This window comes from Arachis ipaensis, chromosome B09, assembly GCF_000816755.2.
Source record: "Arachis ipaensis cultivar K30076 chromosome B09, Araip1.1, whole genome shotgun sequence".
NCBI lineage: Eukaryota > Viridiplantae > Streptophyta > Magnoliopsida > Fabales > Fabaceae > Arachis > Arachis ipaensis.
In genome coordinates this window covers 120,876,513-120,884,372 of record NC_029793.2, presented here as the reverse complement: position 1 = coordinate 120,884,372, position 7,860 = coordinate 120,876,513, and the positions used below count along the sequence as shown (strand labels likewise).

Below are 7,860 nucleotides of genomic sequence, written 5' to 3'. Positions count from 1 at the left end.
AATATCTTTTTTTTTTTCTAATGATATTTGCAAAAAATTGCATTAAAATTTAATCTCTAAAATTATTTTTTAGAATATATATTTAATATATAGTTTCTTTTGTTGAGTTTTTAACTTTTTCAGAATTTTATTTATCATTAACATCTTTTAAGATTCATTTTGTCAGCAATGCAAAATTTTAATTACCATTTTAATAAGTTACTCTTTATTTAATTTTGCATTCCTATTTATATTGTCTAAGATATGTGACTCAACTTCTTTCTTAAAATAAAGGTAGTTACAAAACTTTGATTTTATATTTGTGTTGTGTTGTATTATAAACGTTCTTTTAAAATTTTTGTTATTGAAAAATTAAGTTGAAATTATTATCTTTTTTATTCTTTGCATTAATTTAAAAACGGATAATTTTGATAGACAATTCTATTAGCGTTGAGAGTTTAAAATGAAAAACGTGAACAAACTGTGTTATAATTATTTGACTATTTTTTATTTATATTTAAATTATAATTAAATTTTATTTATTAATTTTTATTAAATTAATTTTATTATTTTATTAGTTTTCTTTTCCTTGGCCTTCGGGCCTCCATTGTAAAAATAAAAATGATTGCTAATCCACATAATTTACTCACTATGTAATATAACATTAAATTACATTGATTTGAAAACCAACCAATACTTTTACCCGTAATAATATTATGGAAGGGTTAATTACCAAAAATACCTTCGAATTATTCAAACGCTGACAAAAATACACCCAAATTTTACTATCGACAAAAATATCTTTAAATAATTTAAAAATTTAACAAGAATACCCAACAGTAAATATATATTTTCAAAAAATACCTTAGAGATTGAATTTTGATGTAATTTTTTACAAGCATGATTATAAAAATAATATATTATTATACATAAAAATTGATGATTTTTTGTTAAGTATATAATTTTTTTATAATTGTTTTTGTTAACAACCAATAATACTTTTAAAAAATTACAAAATAATATATACTTAACAAAAAATTACCAAATTTTAAGAATAATAATATCTCATTTTTCTAATTATACTTGCAAAAATTGAATCAAAATTCAATCTCTAATGTATTTTTTGAGAAATACATATTTAATATTAGTTTTTTTGCAAGATTATCTAACATTAAATATGTATTTCTCAAAAAATATATTAGAGATTGAATTTTGATACAATATTTTGTAAGCATGATTAAAAAAATGAGATATTAGTATCCTTAACATTTGGTGATTTTTCGTTGAGTATATATTGTTTTTGTAATTTTTTTGTTAACAACTAATAATACTTTTAAAAAATCACAAAAAAATATATACTTAGAAAAAAATTATCAAATTTTAAAAATAATAATATCTCATTTTTTAATTATTTTTGTAAAAAATCACATCAAAATTCAATCTATAAGGTATTTTTTGAAAATATATATTTACTGTTGGGTATTGTTGTTATGTTTTTAAATTATTTAAAGGTATTTTTGTCGATAATAAAATTTGGGTGCATTTCTGTCAGCGTTTAAATAATTCGGGGGTTTCTTTGATGATTAACCCTATTATGAAAACATAAATCTTTTAAAATTATGTACGTCAGTTTGGATATTATAGATTATGGTACATAAAATTTATAGTATTAAATTATTTTTACAAAAAGATCGTAAGAAGATCAAGAACATTTTAGTTATTAAATTAGTTAGTAATATATAAATATAATATATAATATAGTTGTATTTCAATTTTAATATTTTAATTTTAATTTTAGTTTACTTTGGATGCAATTAGAAAATGCTATATTATATATTTTGATTGTCAAATTTTTAATTAGTCATTGATAATGATATATTAAAGATGGAGTGAGTGAAATTAATGAGAGAAGTAGAGAAAGGAAGAGAAAGAACGAGAGAAGGTTTTAATTTTAAAAAAAATATTTAATTTTAATTACAATAAAAAAGTGATATGTGACATATCTTAATTGTAAAATTAGTAATATATAATAAATTTATCAATTACCAAATATGATCCCGTGCAAAAGCTTAATTACAATATCTTCTGAAACTTTAAATTTGAAATTTGAAAGCTTTATTTGTAATTATTTTACTTACATGATTTATATTCTTTTGACTAAATTTATAAGAAGTTAGTAAGGTTTAGGACTTGTTTGGATTTTTAATAAAAGATTTTTTTAAGTTATTTTTTTAAAAGATATTATTAAAAAATAAAATTAATTTTATGTTTAGATATTTCATGTAAAAATATCTTTTTATTTTTTATTTTTTTATTACTTTTATTTTTATTACTAAAATTTTACCAAACACGCTAAAAAATAAAAAATATCTTATTTTATCAACTTAATAATATCCAAACAAACACTTATTGGTACACGTTTAAATATTTTAAAAATGTCTTTTTTTAAAATACATCTACAAGCAATAATAAAAGGGGATGCTCCCATAAAGTTACTGAAAATGACTTTTTATAAAGACGCCTACGTGGCATCATATTATTGGACGTTTTTAGTGAACCGATTTTTTTAAAATTTTTTAATTAACCAAATTAAAACCAATTTTAATATTCTAAAATTCGGTCAGACCGATCGGTCTAACCGGTTCAATAAAAAACCAATTTGAAAAATAATCTGGTCCACTTTCCAAACCCACCCCTTTCCCCTAACAAGTAACACCCGCCCATTTCCTTCCCCAATACGTGAATCATATATCACTATCACCTGAAGTCTGAACCCATAGCACCTTCCAAACTCACCCTACCAAAACCCTAAGTTCTCCCTGCAACTGTTCTGTCGCGGTGCCGCCGCCGTCCGTGTTGTCGGCGCCTCTGCTTCCTCTCTCGTAGTTTGGCGTCCTCCTTCCCCCTGTCCCCGTCCTCACTGGATTCTCTCGAACTTGGAGCAGCTCGCCGCTGTGTTGCCACTCGCTGTCGTCTCGCCGGGCGCCGTCCATGTCGTCGTCGAAGGTTAGCGGCACTGCCTTCACTTCGGTTCTTCTCTTCCTTTTATGCCCTGTTGTTGGCTTTTGAATTGGTCATCCTTTTTCTGTTCAAGTCGATACAAGCTCGCTTTGTCAATTGGCACATAGCAAATAGAGAAATTCAAGATTTTTCTCTCTTTTTGTCCGGATTCAGATGCTTTTTGGGCTCATGAACCTGGTTTATGATAGCAAATAGGAGGAAAGAAGTATTAGAATGTGAACATGGATGTTAAGCTTTTTGACAAACCCATTGCTTAGAAGGAGGCTTTGTTTCGTCGTGGTTTTGAGTCATGCTGTGTAAATACATTTAGAGATATGTATAGGAGAATCAATCAAGTACAAATCTGTAGCTTTGCTTCATTGTAAAAAATCAGAGAGTACAGCTTCAATGAATAATTTAACAAAGTCTTTAATTGTAATTAACTTTTTTTATGACTTTATTATGTGTTTATAATCTCAATGATGTAATCTTGAAAAATTTGTTTACAAGAGAATGATGCATACCGTTCCAACCAAATCTCTAACTAATTAACTATCATTTCTCTCTCACAGAATCTAGTGGCTAAGACTTCAATTGAATACAAGTTATAAAACTTTGGGCAGAAATATAATTCCATATGATCCTATGCAACATTGTATATCAGAGAGTAAAATTACAGTGAATACCACTTGAATGAATAGAGATTACCCAAAGAAAACAAGTTGTCGATTAACAAGAGTAATTGGAATTAATAAGATACATTCAATACTCAGCAATATATTCCAGATTTCCAATGTTACTTTTCCCCCAAAGTTGACTACAATTAAATCCCAGCGTAACCAACCACAGTAACACAACCATCCAGGTTTCTGCACTCAATAAAAGTAAGACAACTTTATTTGTATATCTGACATGTAAAACTGTCCCATAGTTGCCACTTACCCAGCTTGAGTGAAAGTGGAGATTTAGCATTTGAACTCACATAACTTGCCATATTAACAGTGACCTCTCCAAGGATACTAGACCTTGATGGTCCCTGTTAAGCCACATCATAATTCAAACAAACTTCTAACTGATAAAGAAACATCTTAACTACAAAGTAGAGTATACACAATAGGAAAAGCAAACAGCAATAGTATCAGCACCATGGCAACAATAAGCTTGAGGAGACATTCATCAATCTCCTTGAAAGAATTATCTCCTGGAAACAATACAAATTCTGAAAAAGAATCTGACCACTGACAACTCCCATATTGCACCAGCACCTTGCTTGACTTTGCAATAGCTTTACCACTTTCTACCGAAACAACAGAAACAAAGAGCTTCCCATCCCTTGGGTACCTACAAACAAGAGAATCAGCATTTGTTATTATTAACAGAACCATATATTTCCTTTATTTCCCCGCACACTGAATTACTATTTAAAACAATTCTAAAATCAACATACAACTTTTTTAGCAGCAAAATTTGGATATAAAGAGTATAATTTTGGTGATTTAAACATTTCCCCCTTGATTACAACTACTTTAGAACTTAAAGATAAGTCATCTTTGCTTACTTTTAACATGTCACTGTAGTCATTCAATATTATGATTTGTCCCACTGCTTAGTATTATTTTATTAATAATGTGAACAAAAATATGTATGAACACTTGTTATTCATATCAAACCAACAAACCGATCCGCTACTTGCATTTGATAAAACATTCAAGTCTCAAGGATTCTATATTATAGCTCAACAGAACAACTTCACTTTAGTTCACCTTAATTAATTATCATCCATTTCCAAAATACTAAACTTCTTCACATAATAAATTTCATCATCTTTGATAAAATTCAACAAATAAAGCACTAGTTTTCGCTGTTTCTAAATTACAATAGTAGGATCTAAGATTCTGAGGCTTGCATTGCAAATTGCGCACCAAACGCATAATCAGTTCATCACCGCGGATCAACAATTGCGAACATACGAAGCGTATTAAGCTAACGTGAAAAAAAAAACAGAACTCTACTTCACACACTATTGCATTAGCATTTATCAACGTAAATGGAAGAATAAGGGAAAAATAAAAATTAAATTAAATTACCTGAAGAGCCTTAAAATGAGAGAATCAGAACTCAAATCTTGTATCAGCTGCAGATTTCGAATAAGCCTTGTTCTTACTCAACCGAAACATCCTCTCGTCTCTCTTCTGAATCACACTCGCGTTCATAATCGGTAACTGGTAAGGTTTCATGTGATTAATCGTAATGAATGGAATACAATACTACTTACCATTCCACATTTCCTGGTGACTGCTTGTGCTTCGGTTCAAGGGTGTCGGAAGAGTACCCGTATGGATTGTGCGTTACAGCCACACCAGGATTCACCTGTGTTGATTTGCTTGAAATATGTCTATGTATGTTCCTATGGCTCCAGAGTAACATCTTCCACCAGAGTCTCTTACTTCCAGAAGGAAGAACTTGGCTTGAGGAATGCCTTCTCAACATAACTCTATCAGCACTGCAGTGAGTCATCACAGACCTGGGGCTTTCAAGATTAGCAGCCACTTTACCTGCTGTAAGTTCCTGTAAATTCTCGAAAGATTGCGACTTTGAATCTGGGAATTGATGAATTGTATTACCGAGAACATCCCTTCTTTCCAGGTTTGAGCATGATCGAGTGAGTTTGGGGGAATCTCAGAAGGCTGCAAATTATTTCACCATTTCACCGATAGACTTGAATTTGGGCTTGGACAGGATAATGGATTAGGGTTAGAATTATTTTTTTATAGGGGTTTAATTGTATTTTTAAATTATTAGGAATTTAAATGTTTGTAAAATTAAAAATTAAGGATATATTTGTCTTTTTATAAAAAATTTAAATATAACTCGGTTTATATTGTGTAAATTGATCGGAACAAACCGAATCTAATAATTATAATACGGACAATTAGATTTATTATTTTTCTTTAATAAACCGATTTTATTCTGAACTATTAAAAAATAGCTTATTAACCGGTTTAATAGAGATGTCCAATCATACTATGACACCTATGAACGTCTTTAAATAAAGACATTTTTTGTGTCTTTATGTAAGTGGTCTCCATAATAAAAACCTATTAACATTAAGACATATTTCGATTTCTTTTTTCAATCGACGTGAGACTTTTCAATCCATCCTTAACGAGAGCCAAAGTTTTTGTTGGCACATTGATTTTGACTCAAACTTTGATACCAATTTTTTTTTTTCGGTGTTATCGTAATGTTCCCTTTACCATTTCCAATTTCATGGGATGGCAATAAAGTAGTAGCTAAGAGCTCCAATCAAATTTCCTATGAAAATGTTTCGGCCATATAGCTAGTAAGAATAATGTGCGAATAGTTGGAATTGAAGAGGGGGAGGGAGAGGGAATGAAAATTGAGAGTACTTACCCGGTTGAAAACCATGAAACCAAGGTCCAAATCAATACCATCAACATTCACAGTTTTGGCATGGCCTCCCAAATAATCTTCTTTCTCATAAAGAGTCACATTCACTCCTTCTTTGGCCAATACATACTCTGAAACCAATCCACTTATTCCACCACCCACCACTGCCACTCTCATCTTCTTCTTTTTCTTTCTCCTTAATAATTATATATTATTCAACTATTAATATGTAATAATAGAACAACCAAATTATTTTATGAAAAGACTTGCATGAACGCGCTGTATATATAGTGGAGAAATTTGCATATGTAAGCACATTATCCCTACTACTATTGAGTGCAGAGTAATACACGGTTTAAAAGAGTGCCACCTATAAAAAGCTAAAACTACCCTCTAGTATATAATAACCTTTGGGAAAATTTTCACGTATTCCACCCCTCTTTATTGGAACTTTGCTATACTAAGTACGGACCGGTTGCAAGTTAAATCTTTGTCCGCGAGGCGCAAGCATTTATGGCAATGCCCAAAAATCCTTTAAATGATGGCTAAAAACTAAAAAAACAGAAAGAATAGTGACCATAAGTGGCTACACTGGTATATGATAAAAAGAATTTGAAGCCGATTGAATCAAGAAAATTAATCATTTTATTTATGTGCTAGAATAAAATTATTCTTTCTTAAAAAAGCATATAATTATGAAATAAAATAACTAAATTTGCATAAAACTTGTGAAAATAGTATAAAATATTCTGAAGTAGGATAACCGTTGAAGTAGTTCCACCTTTTAAGGAGGATAACCGTCCCTTTATCTTAAGGAGGTTGAGATATGGCTCCTGGAAGTGGGTTGAGAGATTTTAGGGGCAGTTACGCATTTGAATGAGTGTTATTTGTCAGCTAACCTTCGTCCCCGACTTCTTTGGACCAAGTTGTTGTTGAGACCGACTTCTTAAGAGAAGGTCGGTGGCAAGCGAGGGCCAATCTTTGGATTGGGCCTTTTATTTGGGCTTGGACCTTTGTATTGGGCCAGGGTATGAACAGTGTCCCTACTCGAGCACAATCTCAATGAAGAGTTGGGCTCGAGTATTTTGACTCGGGCTTATAACCGACCTGTTGAGGAACCGACGTGATTTTTCGGAACCGACGTGTTTCAAAATTTCCCAACAGTCGCGTCTAATCAAACGTCGCGGCCGTTAGGGACTTGCGTATTTACACATGGGAAGCAGTTACATTGGTAACGGCGCATCTCTTTAATGACTGCCTCCGCTTTTACCATTATGCCCCTCACGTGTTTATAAATACTTTTCCTCTCTTTCTTTATTTCGTTTCTGAAAACTTTCACATTTGCACTTTCTATTCGAAAGAAACTTCCATTCGAAGGGACTCCTCCTTTCTCTGAGCCACTGCTGCCTCTATCCCTTTTTCAAGTAAAGGTTAGTTCTTCTCTCTTCTCTCTTTTTTACAAATGCTTTC

At 30.9% G+C, this 7,860-nt stretch overlaps 1 long non-coding RNA gene and 1 pseudogene across 1 annotated transcript; both read right to left on the bottom strand.

Moving 5' to 3' along the window:
• The window catches only part of LOC107615907, a 27,168-nt pseudogene extending 20,451 nt beyond the window's left edge, over positions 1–6,717 (bottom strand).
• On the bottom strand, positions 3,700–5,242 carry LOC107618305. The gene is made up of 2 exons (XR_001615187.2): positions 5,067–5,242; positions 3,700–4,320 (listed from the first exon to the last, which is right to left on the bottom strand). It is a non-coding gene; the product is annotated as an uncharacterized LOC107618305 (long non-coding RNA).